The 14,575-nt window shown below is 33.8% G+C and overlaps 2 protein-coding genes and 1 long non-coding RNA gene across 3 annotated transcripts in view; 2 read left to right on the top strand and 1 right to left on the bottom strand.

The window, feature by feature from the left end:
* LOC127854273 (T-complex protein 1 subunit beta-like) overlaps nt 1-14,575 on the bottom strand; it is a 461,928-nt gene that overhangs the window by 269,131 nt on the left and 178,222 nt on the right. The gene's annotated exons all lie outside the window — the stretch shown is intronic.
* Nucleotides 1-14,575, top strand: part of LOC127854265 (uncharacterized) — a 463,099-nt gene that overhangs the window by 281,104 nt on the left and 167,420 nt on the right. The gene's annotated exons all lie outside the window — the stretch shown is intronic.
* On the top strand, nt 8,722-14,112 carry LOC127854276 (uncharacterized). The gene is made up of 2 exons (XR_008037007.1): nt 8,722-8,888; nt 13,523-14,112. It is a non-coding gene; the product is annotated as an uncharacterized LOC127854276 (long non-coding RNA).

Raw genomic sequence — 14,575 nt, 5'->3', positions numbered from 1 at the left:
AGAAAATTGAAAATTTTGGTTAAGTTTTGTGTTTAGGTCCATTTTATTCCTTAAGTATCAAAGCTATTGCTTTCATACTTGCAACACTTACTTACTATTATAAGGGGACTGTGCAGGCAAAGTTATGTAACTCTGACTGGCATTTTGACAGAATTATGTGCCCTTTTTATACTTATAAAATTGAAAATTTTGTTAAGTTTTGTGTTTAGGTAGACTATTCCTAAAGTATCAAAGCTATTGCTTTCATACTTTCAACACTTACTAACTATCATAAGGGGACTGTGCAGGCAAAGTTATGTAACTCTGACTGGCATTTACGGAATTATGGGCCCTTTATACTTAGAAAATTGAAAATTTGGTTAAGTTTTGTGTTTTGGTCTACTTTACCCCTAACGTATCATAGATATTGTTTCATACTTGGAACACTCACAAACTATCATAAGGGGACAGTAAAGGACAAGTTGCATAACTCTGGTTGTCATTTTTACAGAATTATGGCCCTTTTTGACTTAGTAACTTTGAATATATGGTTAAATTTTGTGTTTAGATCCACTTTACTTCTAAAGTATCAAGGCTATTGCTTTCAAACTTAAAATACTTTCATGCTATCATGAGGGTACTGTACCTGGCAAGTTGAATTTTACCTCGAACTTTGGATGACCTTGACTGTCAAGGTCAAATTATTAAATTTTTATAAAATTGCCATAACTTCTTTATTTATGATTAGATTTGATTGATACTTTGACAAAACAACTCTTACCTGACATACCACAATAGACTCAACCCAAACCATCCCCCATGCCCCCCCCCCCCGAATCCCCCCCAAAAAAAGTTTTTTTTTTTTAAAGATCATCTAATAAATGACCATCACACCCTCACACTATACCCCGCCCCACCCCCCCCCCCCCCCAAACCCCCCCCAACAACAAAAATATTTTTTTTAAACGGTTAAAATACACAAATATTATTTCTATTATTTTATTTTTGGAATACCGTCAAGAATCCCCCCCCCAAAAAAAAAAATTTTTTTTTAATTATTTTTTTTTATTTTTTTTTATTTTTGGAAGATAATGTAATAAATGACCACACCCCCACACTATACACCCTCTCCACTCCACCCCTCCCTCATTTGTGATTGAAATTGAGATAGGTCCCTGACCTTTAATAATAAAAATAGATGAGCGGTCTGCACCCGCAAGGCGGTGCTCTTGTTTGAGCTGTAGGCCCAGATATGATACATAAAAACGGGGGGTCCGGGAGTCCTCCCCCTGAAATTTTTTTAATCCTCTAACGCCTGTGGTGTGATTTAAAGAATATCTAGACTACTAATAAGATAAGAAAATATAAGACTTTGGCCTGTTTTTCTTTGATATTTTACTGCTTTAACTCAATGTCAGAGAACTAAATTTTACTGTATTATCTTTATACCAGAGAACAAAATTTTAAAACAATATGGAAAAGAGAAACATTGAAAAGTGTAACACTCCACTGATTCACAAGTCAAACCAATGGGATTCTTCTTTCCAATAATACTGTCTGCATGTCTACAGTCAATGGATCGGGATACGGGGCCAAGTTCTCCATTTTAAATTTCCGCGATCATAAACATCATTCGGAATGTTTCTTAAAAGTCCAACAATAATCGATTACAACTTAATGTAGTATTGAAAGAGAAACAAGTAGATCTGCATGTAGATCTGCATGTAGATCTATGTAAACCTTTTACAGCAAGTCACGTGAAAAGAAGTGAGCTAGAATCTATACACATAGACAGAAGTAGAGTTGATAATTGGAAGATATGTCCCTTGAACACGACAACACTCCATTGTCTGAGGATTATGTTGATATGAAATGCAGATTTCTAAAAGCTCACCCTCCATAGGGTCAACATTTTAATGCGTTTTTCGAAGTTGAAGCATTTTTATTTTTTCATGTTTCAAAAAAAGTGTAGGTCCGGGCATGCTGTGCCTTATAGCAGCTACGCCCCTGCTGAAACAATACAAAAGTTGTACTGAATAACCGGTCGAGCTGTTGGCAATTTTTAGCGTATAACGTCTTCCCGTTACATCGCGCGGACGGTTTTATTTTATCATGCGAGTGTCGCTAAAGTAGAAATCCAAATAAAAGTCACGCTTGATTTAATGTTATATAATTATAAATAAGCGTTTGCGATTCCTTGTTATGTCCTCTCGTATTGATTATGATGACTATTTTATGAATACACACAGTTAAACCTGAACATGAACGTATACTTTATAACCTCAGTAGTATCACACGATATTGATATTTCATGCTAGTAGATAAATTCATATATTTAGCTACGTAGTACAGTCAAGTTACCATTACCGGATCAGTAGCGTAATTAAGTTGTTCTGATAAAAAGCAGTCAGGGCCAAAAACTCTTCTTCGCAAGGGGCTTCTTTTTATTCCCCTTAACCAAAAAGGCCATTTCCTCTACAGATTTTTTTTTAAACCATGCATTTTTTTCTAAACTTCCATTCTACCTCAGTATTTTTCATTCCCCAAAGCCAGAAAATGGTGGCTTTTTCCCCCCAAAAAAACAGGTTGTGGCCCTTTCCCTTTACGCCAGTTTGATTAAATATTACGTTTGCTTACTGATGCAGGACATTGTCTTATTTTTAAACGCCGGCAAAATGGGTTTTTTCGCCGCAGAATTCATGCACCAACGGATCAGTTGTAGGTAGAACGGATCACGTGACTGAAACCACTTAGTGGGCATCTAACACGCTATTAGTACTGTCGAAACATGCAATGTGTTGTTTACAATGACCACGTTACACTGCCAGTTATAAATAATATTCATTTTGTGTTATTAATTGTTTTATATATATGATATTGTATCCACACTTTACGCATGGTGTTCATGTGTGAATTATCTGTTGAAAATCCTAAAAAGATCGAAAAGATATGGGCATATTATACACCATGTTAATTGTTTGAATCATATCTAATCATCGATATTGAATATGGAACATGAATAAAACATTAAGATTGAGATCGTTTATTGTAAGAATCGAGAAGATTTGCATTTATTTTAATATCATATATATTATCAATACGCATATTATCACGCTTGATCCGTTATTACCATAATTCTTCATTTTATTTAAAGTGTTGCAAACTCTTAAACACAAATCAAAACTGAAATTAATCTTTTCAGGCAGAAAGACTACTAAATGGCCTTTAAATTGATGTTTAAACTTCTTACTTTCCAATAGAGTTATAGCATGTGGCCGCGATAAATGTTCAACCTATATTTGGAAACGAGACCAAGTCAACAACGTCGTATTTACATGTTAGCAAAACATACCGAAATGTTTGACAAAGAGTAGCTCCGATTACGACTCAATCAATGCGTTTTAAATAAGGCATTGAAGATGCTGTGTGCAAAATATCATCTTAAATGTTTACTATTCATGGCGATACGCAGTCTTGAACATCAAAGTGATCCGCTATGGCTATGGATAATGATCCGGTAATGGTAACTTGACTGTATACACACTATTCAATGTTTTACAAAGTAGTTAAAACAGCTGTTTTATCAGCGGTTTCCGTTCAATGACAACACACTGCCCTGTATATGAGACACACAGCTTAAATGAATTAATATTAAAAGTGAATACATTGACTATTGGTTTCTTCAAAACCTAATCACCGGGAAGTGATTAAGGAAACAACGGAGTTGAATCTTTCTAAACATCTGTACAAACTATGAGTTAATGTCATAATTATTTATCATGAGATTCATAATGTAACATAATTGTGAATAAAAAGGCACGTCGTTTAAAGATTTTAATAACATTTTAGTTTACACAACTCAATGGTAATTAATCTAATAGCCGAAAAAACGAAATTAATGCACTGGCCAGCATTTGAGATATAAAAACGCAAAAATTGAACGATTAACGAATGGAACAAGTCGACTTTCCTTTAAAACATATTTTTTGTTTTAAACTAATTGGCGGCGTTGAGTTTGCAGCTTAAAAAAAATGCAAAACAATACGAGACGCTAGTGTATAAGCTCATCTTTGTGCAACCGAACCACTAATCAGGTCACACGCACTGCGATAAGTATTTTTAATTTTAATATTACGAATGTTGGGCTACTATAATGAGTAACAAATACGTAACAAATGCTAGTTTTTGGCTCTTATATGGGGCGGACCGAAAGTTCCATGGCGTGAAGTTTAGTTTTTTATCTCGTCAATTCGTGCGATTTCACAACATGGAAATGACGTCATATATTAACTTTGGGGAAGATGGCGACGTTAAACTCTGACAGATTTTGTGGAAATTTTCATTTGATACAAAGTTTATATGGCATATCGTTGCTATAAAAAGTCATTAATTGACGGACACGAACTGGCCGATATTTGTATTCGCTGGGTCAATATGATCATATCTGCCCCAGGCCGATTTTCCTTTAAAGAAAAGGCTGCGAAGCAACCGAACAATATGATATTTTATGAAATGACGGTCCCGTCAGCCTTATTCAACGGTGAGAAATAAAATGAGGCCAAAATTCAACGGAAAATGTAACATAATAATAAATCTTATTAAACGTAGCACACAATAGGAATTAGTAAAATACCGATAACAAATGAAACTGTAGATTAGATTAATTATCATTTCTACAGTTTCATTTTCTGATCTTCCATCCATTAATCTTAATATAATTAAAACGACACTATTTTAGAAATGTTTGTATCGAATGTAAACCGTTGAGACCAAAGACACGATTAACGAAATCGAATCAATGGTCGGAGAGATATATTATATTTCTATTGACGTTTCCATTTATAAATAACAAATACATAATCCGAGATATTTTTTTCGAATTTTTTAATATTTTAATTTACTGTAAAATAAACATACATTTCAATAATTGTCATGAAAATCCAGAGCTGAAACTGGTGTGTTTCGTCACATAAATTACGTCAGATGAGATACGTCATAAAACGCGCAATCAATTGAATGAACATACAAGTACGGAAAGGTGGTTCTGTAATGAATGTAAGTGAAGGAACAATTAATAGGATGATATATTTTTTATTTAATACGAAAGATAACATACGAAAGAGCTGACCCGGAGGTCTTTAATCGGCCCTAGCGGACATATTATATAAGTCCGGCCCAGCTCTTGCGTATGTTATTGACGAAATAATTTCTAAATACCTTAGTAAAAAATATGAATATGAATATTGTCGGGGAATGATGTGCAATTACGGAAATATAAATTATGCAGCGGATTATAGCGATCATGACAAGGATAATATAATACAGGCTAAAGGAAAATAGCCTGCAATATGACGGTAAAAGAAGGTCAAAACGAGCAAGAATCAGAAGTTGTCCAGTCATTTGAACCTTCGCCAGATTTAAATGAACGCATATTAAATGGCACTGAACCGCCAGTGGTTTGTTCACACGAAACTCCTCTCAAGTCGGAAAATGGACTTGACAAGTACGTTATCAATAAAGAGGATGTGCAGTTTAACGACATGGACAGAGGTTGGTCCTGGGCTGTACTATTCGCTAGCTTTGGAAGCTTCATGCTTATCGGGTCCTGCATGAACGGCGTCGGCATTATCCACGCGACTTTACTGGAGCTCCACGGGGAAAGTGTTGGGCTCACGTCATGGGCAGGGACTCTACATACAGGGCTCGCCTCTCTCGGAGGTACGCATTGTTCTTTTATTCACTTTTTATTGTTTTATGCTGGTACCACTACCAGATTTTTCAGTGAGTTTAATTTTGTCATTAAACTCCATAATACTTAGCCAGTTTTATTATGAACTGGCGTTATACAAACGAGACCTTGATATAATGTATGGAGATATAAATAATAACAGGTTACAGGTTTTTTTCCTTCTTTGCGACCCGCCGAATATCGGCCCTTTCACCTAGACGTATTTTTCCCCTCTTACATAGATCTTACCCAAACAATGATATCTAAAAAAATTATATTTTTTGGAACCTTTAATTACATAAGTTAACCTGATCCAGTGCAGAAAATACAACAATATTGCATAATTAAATTATCCGTTTCATTGAATTTGTTTTCAAAACAGTTTATATTAATGTACTACTGATGAAGGCTACGACCGAAACATGTTTAGTACCAGAAACATTTAAATAAACAGTGACGTGGTGTGCGATTTATTTTATTTTATTTTATTATTAATTTTTTTTTATTTTTTTTTAAAACAGTAAAATATGTTTAATTGATTATTTAAGGCACCTTATTTTCCCCCAAATCCGGCTTTCGCGCGATTTTTTCCCCTCAAAGGCCCTTTCCCCAAAGTCAGATAAAAAAACCCAGGGTTACTACCATATAGTTGTGTAATATATAAGAATAGTCACTAAGCATATTTTTCTTACACCTCTACTTTGATATGAGCCTGTTATAGTACCGAGCCGGATGTATTAGAATAGAAAAGGGATGTAACATGTCTTATGTTTATCCTACATAGATCTACGTCTCCATTTTCAAAGAAATAATTAAATCTGATCGGTACGACTCAGCATTTTTGGCTGAAATGTTTCATGGCCTTTAAGTATTTATAATGACGTTTTACGCACGTGCGCCTATTATTTGTAAAAAACGTTTTAACAGTTTGTGTTTTTTAAAATAAAATTTACTATATTTAATGATCGAATCGTTATCCTGTCGAATCTGATTGAAAAAGATAAGCCAGGTCGGCTAGCTAAGTTGGTAGAACGCTGGACTGTTAATCCGAGGATCACGGGTAGATCCAATGCCTGGTCACAATACTTGTTTTGGTCATTAAATCATTTCGACGGCCATTTTTCCATTACATCTTAATTACGTAGAGCACTTGTCTGTTACTGGTATAAGTTGTTGCAGTAAGTATTCTTGGTTCCGTAAACAACAGCCCATTCTTAGACTTAAAATTAATGAATAGTTTAAGAATCAAGAAAAAAAATGCGTAAACATTTTTTAACAAGCTACCACTGATGTGAAGATTGAAGAAATGTTCTGCAGCACGAACAATGATTTAGCTAGAAGTGATAAATGTCAAGTTTTATTAAAAATTAAAACGATTCTTGAATATTCCAATTTTAAGATTTAGTATTAAAGACTCTTTATCTTTATACCTAAGTCTTATATATTTTGGGTGAGTACGACCCCTTGTAATCTAGCAAGCCAGCACCAATACTTTGAATGCATAATAGTAAATTGAAAACATTTCATTTAATTATTTTGTAAATGCCTTACCTCTATAATTCACGACAGTATGGGTAATGTCATTAATAACTCGACACAAATAACAACCAAAACATTTTCTTTAAAATGAGAAATCTATTTTATAGCATACTTTTTAAATATGGCTATGTGTCATATCGTCTTTGGCGTGTTTGCGGGTTTCTTGATGCGACACTTATGATGTGTATCGTATATGTGTCGTTCTTTAGTAATGGCGTGTTGGTGGTCAAATAAAAATATGTATACATTAAAAATGATTTTTTCATTTGCAGCGCCCATCTCCTCTGCAGTTCTTGACCGATACAGTTGCAGAGCAGCTTTAGTGTTAGCTGGTTTCCTAGCAACGGCGTTTCGCCCAGTATCTACTGCACAATTTTTACGCTGGGAATTCTTGGAGGTTAGAGCATCTAAAAGAATTGAACAGTCACAGATGATAATCAAATACTACTTATATTAGAATACTATACATGTATGAATATATGTTGAAGTAAAATTGAAGTGAGCATCCACAATTAAATTTTGACCATCACTTGTTTTTCTAAAATAATATATACAGAAGCAGGTTATATTAGTGAAAGCAAAATGAGATTAAGTATGTGAAAATGTTGAATTATTTAAGTTACAAAATGCCTATTTTTTCTCAACCAATTGCATGTTAATATATATATATATATATACATACATTCAATGAGTTGTGAAATTATAGATTTGAGGTGGAAAATCCTATTTTTTGTACTTTAGGCGGCCATTTTATAAGCCATTTTGACTTATATGCAATATTTAATTCTTTTTTTTTCATGTAGAAACATATTTTAATTAATTTATAACATTAAACAGCTAATATCAATGCCAAAAACAGAATATTTTAATCAGATATGGCAGTAACATGTAATTTCCTAAAGTTTGGCGGCCATCTTGGCGGCCATCTTGAAAATGGCGGCCATCTTGAAAATTGAAGATGAGTCGATAGCTAAAAATGAATAAAATACTTTAATTTACAAATGTGCTAAGTTTGTTGTTTTTATTAAAAAGTGAACAATTCCACTGAATTGAAGCACCATATGATCCCGCTATAATGGAGATATGATCAGATATCATAATTACTTATTTCTAATATTGAGATTGTTGTTTAAGTATTTTAAGTAATCTAATGCTCACCATGTGTGATTATACAAATTAGAATATTGCAAACGTTTATTGTATAGCACTTTTCATAATAAGGTTATTATGAAACACTATATTGGTTGGTTTCTATCTTTGCAAAACATAAATACAAATCTTAAAAATTGGATAAACACATTTTTTGGGGGAGATTTTGATGTAAAAATAACTTTTTCATGTACATTGTATTGAAATTTAGTTTGTGTAATGCTTAAACTAATTAGTAAAGTGATTTAAAACATTTAGTGCAACTATGGCCAGCTTAAGTGTAAAAAAGATATATGGTTTATTAAGATATGCACATATGCATTTCTAAATATTTGTCTTCAACAGGTTTATAGCGGAGACTGCAATAATGAAACTTCGCGTCACCAGATTTCAATAAATACTAATAAGAACAAAATAATTAGAAAAATAATCTCATTTTCAGGCGTTGTTGTGGATGCTGGTGGCTCGTATGACCTGTCTGTTTTATCAGCAGGTTTGTCAAACTTTTGTTTTAAGCTTGACTATTCACAGAATAGTCCGAGCTATTCTACTCACCAAAATGTCGGCGTCGGCGTTATACTATTGTTAAGAAAAACGTACGACATCTCCTTATTACTGTTTGTCTAACTTGTCTAATTATAACTACACATACGTGTTCGGTATCATAGGCAGACCAAGCTCCGTAATTCTGTCAAGCAATTAAGCAGATTATGCCCACTTTTTGTACATAGAAAATCGGTAATGTAAACGTGCAAACAACCTTCATATCACTGTTTTGATTATAGGTGTACAATTTTAATTAAACATAACACATGTGTTTGGAATGATTGTTTGCTGTCACTGACCTAGCTCCATTACTCTGATCTGTAATTTAGTACAATTATGCTCTTGATCACTTAAAGGATTTCGACATACGTTTGCATGGAACTACTCATTATTTATTTACCCACTGCATACATTATAATATAACGTTTTATATGTGTAAATGGTTTTTATGAAAATTCTTTTACCAAGACATGTAACTGTGACCATCTTTTAAGCAGGATGATACAAACGTTTGTACTGATATAATGTCCGTGTGACCATCTTTTAAGCAGGATGATACAAACGTTTGTACTGATATAATGTCCGTGTGACCATCTTTTAAGCAGGATGATACAAACGTTTGTACTGATATAATGTCCGTTTAAGGTTTGCGTGTAAAATTAATTGTAGGATAAGATTTGTGCTCTTAAAGTACATATCTTTTTATGCTCCCCGAAATATTTTCGGTGGAGCATATAGTTGTCAGTTTGTAGTTCCTTACTTCCTTCCTTCCGTCACACTTTTTTAAGTTTCACATAGCACCTTCAATTCTTTACCGATCTCTTTCAGATTTGCCATGTAGATACCTTGCATGGACCTCTCCCTTTTGATGAGGATTGAGGTCACTGGGGTCAAGGTCAAGGTCACCGAGGCTAACACTATATTTTTTCCGTCACACTGTTGTTACAGTTTCTCATAGCACCTTCAATTATTTACCGATCTCTTTCATATTTGTCATGTAGGTACCTTGTATGGACCTCTAACTTGTGATGACGTTTGAGATCACTGGGGTCAAGGTCACCGAGGCTAATGATATATTTTTTTCCGTCACACTTTTGTTACAGTTTCTCATAGCACCTTCAATTCTTTACCGATCTCTTTCATATTTGGAATGTAGGTACCTTGCATGGACCTCTACCTTTTGATGAGGTTTGAGGTCACTGGGGTCAAGGTCAATGTCACCAAGGCTAATAATAGTTTTTTCCGTCACACTTTTGTTACAGTTTCTCATAGCGCCTTTAATTCTTTACCGATTTCTTTCATATTTGCCATGTAGGTACCTTGCATGGACTTCTAACTTTTGATTAGGTTTGAGGTCACTGGGGTCAAGGTCAATGTCACCGAGGCTAATAAAAGATCTTTTCCGTCACACTTTTGTTACAGTTTCTCATAGCACCTTCAATTTCCACCGATCTCTTTCATATTTGCCATGTTGGTACCTTGCATGGACATCTACCTTTTGATGAGGTTTGAGGTCACTGGGGTCAAGGTCAATGTCACCGAGGCTTATACTAGATTTCTCTGTCACACTTTTGTTACAGTTTCTCATAGCACTTTCAATTCTTTAACGATCTCTTTCATATTTGCCATGTAGGTACCTCGCATGGACTTCGTACTTTGGTGAGGTTTGAGGTCACTGGGGTCAAGGTCAATGTCACCGAGGCTAATAAAAGATCTTTTCCGTCACACTTTTGTTACAGTTTCTCATAGCACCTTCAATTTCCACCGATCTCTTTCATATTTGCCATGTAGGTATCTTGCATGGACATCTACCTTTTGATGAGGTTTGAGGTCACTGGGGTCAAGGTCAGTGTCACCGAGGCTTTTACTAGATTTCTCTGTCACACTTTTGTTACAGTTTCTCATAGCACTTTCAATTCTTTAACGATCTCTTTCATATTTGCCATGTAGGTACCTTGCATGGATGTCACTGGGGTCAAGGTCAAGGTCACCGAGGCTAATAATATATTTTTTAGGTGGTTATGAACACATAGATTGACATAGCGCATCATCGGGGAGCATCCATCAGTTTCACTGATATTCTTGTTTACTACTACAACTATTCAATTGAAAATTTGCACATGATATGGTGACCATCATGTAAGGTCGTACTACAATGACAAACTCTGACCTGCAATAAGGCAGAATTAAGCCCCCTTAAAACTCCTGACTCTTACTTACATGGAGACAAAACAGGGGGTTGCATTTGGGGCAATCTTGGTGAAGGTATGTTGCGAAAGATATGCACACAGTTTGCGTTCAAAACTTCTGTAAGGATAGAGATATTGTGATGCAATTTTGTTTGTAGGTAGATTATATGCTTATCTAGCGACCGGTTGCATTTGGGGCCAGTTAGGTCAAGGTCATTGTTACTCTATAAAAGAAGAGTGTCCACTCAAAAAATTTAGATTTGATACTGGCATTTTTTTTGTGTTTTGTGAAGGTTTGTGCATGCTCACATTCAGACCTTTTTTAGCATTTGTTTTAAGGTAAAGTGGGAAACATTTCAATAAATATAGAACAATGACATGACTTTGGATGAAGTTATTGTGTGGTGATTGTATTTGTAGGTAGCAAGCATACCAAAGTTATGATTTTGGGGACAGTTTGGTCAAAATCACTGTAACTAGAAGTAGAAGAATGATTGGTGCTCAATAACTGTTATCAAAATCGGAGGACTGTATTGCCGTTTGTGCGAAAGCAATGGATTTCATGTTCTAAAAGTAATAGTGATATATGATGAAGTATTATGTACATATGGTAATAGTCCAAATCAAATGCTTCGAATGACATTTGCCAAAGATGTTGGTTCGCTCGGATACGATTTAATGAATCAAATCATTTATGAACAGCCAATTAAAGTTTACTCTACAGTTACAATAGTTCAACATTATACAACTAACATATTGAAAACTACTTAATTGCTATACCGAATACAAGTCAGCTAAGCTACTTTTTATTATGCAATGTTACATCTTTAAGGGGCCGTCCAACAGATAAAGCGTCGTAACGACGCGATTCGATATTTTGGGAAACTACGAGGATTGCTTATATAGCTTAACAATACATCTGCTATGTATATGAGCGTGGATGGTCGAGTGGTCAATGCAGGAGGCTTTTTACTCCAGGACTCCAGGAATCCAGGGGTCAGTGGTTCGAGCCCTGTTGAGGGTTACTTTTTTCCTTTTTTTTAAACTGTATTCTTGTTTGTTTTTTACTGGAGATTTATAGTTCAAATGTTTAAATTTATCAATATAAAGCATTTAAAGCATTAAATGACAAGCTTCAATACATGTCAAAATCTGTTGGACGGCCCATTTAATGCCCGATTTATACGCAAAAAGTATATAATAAAGTACATAAACCAAACTCAATCCACTCTCAATACACAATAAATACGTTTATAATATGAATATATACAATATATTAAAACAGGATACACCGGCCACATATAGTGCTGTAATTTTCTTTGTAGCTAGATTATATGCATACCTTAATGGCGATGTTTATTAAATTCAGCTAATTTGATTCGTACAAATGTGTAAATAATACTCCTTGACATGGTCACAATTCTTTTTTTAATTTATATATTTTCGTCGTTTAGTTTATCTATACTTAATAACAACAGAAAACGTACTTAATAATACTATATGTAAGCGGAATAGTCAAGCGTCTTGGAAAATATCTTGTTATTTTATATAGTATTTACTTTTACAACTTCCAGTTTTAGGTCAATCCCTAATATTTAGGTTAAACATTTAAGGGGTGTTGCGGCAGTTTTGCTGATTTTTTTTCCATCTAATAGATTTTGTCCAAGATTTATATATAAGATATATATTCACATAATATATGAACCATGAAAATAAAAACATAGGGTCACCGGCCTTGTTTTGATTTTATTCGCCATTATATAACATGTACTTTTTTCAATAAAACTGAAACTTACTAAAACACATGAATAAAAAACAAATTTTAATCTCAAACATAATACCATACAGTGTCAAACTCGACCTTAATCATTAATAGCTTACATGCACTTGTTCACAGATTTCGGCATGTTTTGTAGTTTGTTATTAAATGCTTTACATTGATAAATGTAACCAACAGGACTAAAGAGCTCCAGTATAAAACAAGAATGAAATGAAAGAAGTTAAAAAAAGAAGTAAAAAAAAGTTAACCCCACCTGGGATCGAACCACTGACAATTGAATTATGGACCAACTCGGTCACTTCTGATGATACTGATAACAAATATATTGAGTTGTGATAATATCATCAACGGTGTTGCTATAAATATATTCTCGGTTAAATAAACTGCCGCACCACCCCTTAATGCGTTTTGTCATATTTAAAACAAATATACTTACAATTGGTTAACATCTGTTCACAAATTTCTTTAACACTGATTGACTAAACTGTAAAAATAGAGTATTTCAGATGTTTAATGATAACCTGGTTGTATCTCAAAAGTCGACATATGATTGTTGTTTTTTATTAAAATAATATATACAGATATGTTGTTTGACATATTTACTTGTTTCAGGGATTTGTATAATTTTGGCGACCGTCGTTGGCGTAATGTCTACATGTTTCAAAAATCGAACTAAGCGGATCATGGATATAGAGGTTATTCCTCCAAAAGAAGAATTGAATGACATGAACTCAGGTTGTGATACTCATGGATAAAGCGTTGGTGCACATAGACCTCGATAATCTGGTTAGGTTTCATTAAACCATTTCAACGCTCACTTATAATCGTTTGAATCTCAGGTATAGAGAATCTCAAAAAAGAAGATTTATATGAATTGTTTACGGGCAAAGTTTCAGATGCAATGAATTATTGATTCAGTTATTGTTAACACTTTCATGCTGACATGCGCAACACTTGCTATTTAAAAAGGAAAGATTATTGTTTGGAAAAGTCATTTAAAATTTAAATATTTTCATGTTATCAGCATACTGTGGTTGTTTAATTTCTGTTCCCAATTATATTATATCTTTTTATGTAGTATCAACATGACTAGCTTTTACGTAACTTTGTAACAATTTTTTCATATCAAAAGCTGCACGAACGTATTTCCTGAAAATAGTTTATACCCTATTTTAGTTTGTAAATTAAATGTATGAATTGTTTCAATATTTAATGTTTGCTTGTAACATCATATACGCCAATGTTTTGCATGTTGGTTGTGTTTGATTTGGAATCATTAGCAAATATTTATTACCGCACAAAACAAAATATTTGATACCCTACATTATGACAAACTGCATTGTTACGTTGAAAACTCGAAACCAATTGCATGAGTATCCATTATTTTTGGACTATGCTATGCCCTTTTTCACACATAAAGACGCACATATGTGAAATTTAATTGTTTGGTCATATTGTTTTCGAAGTCGAATTAAAAGTATATATTAAGATACAAAATGATACCATTTATAAACATTATATAGCGATAACTTGTCATGAAACATATTATTACACACCAATGCATATACATGTACCTTAAACGTCTATTATATAATCATTGAGGAATACTTTTGTATTGTTGAATTTTATTTATACAAAGCAGTTGCACACATATAATAAATCGCG

This window comes from Dreissena polymorpha, chromosome 12, assembly GCF_020536995.1.
Source record: "Dreissena polymorpha isolate Duluth1 chromosome 12, UMN_Dpol_1.0, whole genome shotgun sequence".
Taxonomy (NCBI): Eukaryota; Metazoa; Mollusca; class Bivalvia; order Myida; family Dreissenidae; genus Dreissena; species Dreissena polymorpha.
The sequence above is the reverse complement of the archived record's forward strand: the minus strand, read 5'-3'. Positions and strand labels throughout refer to the sequence as shown.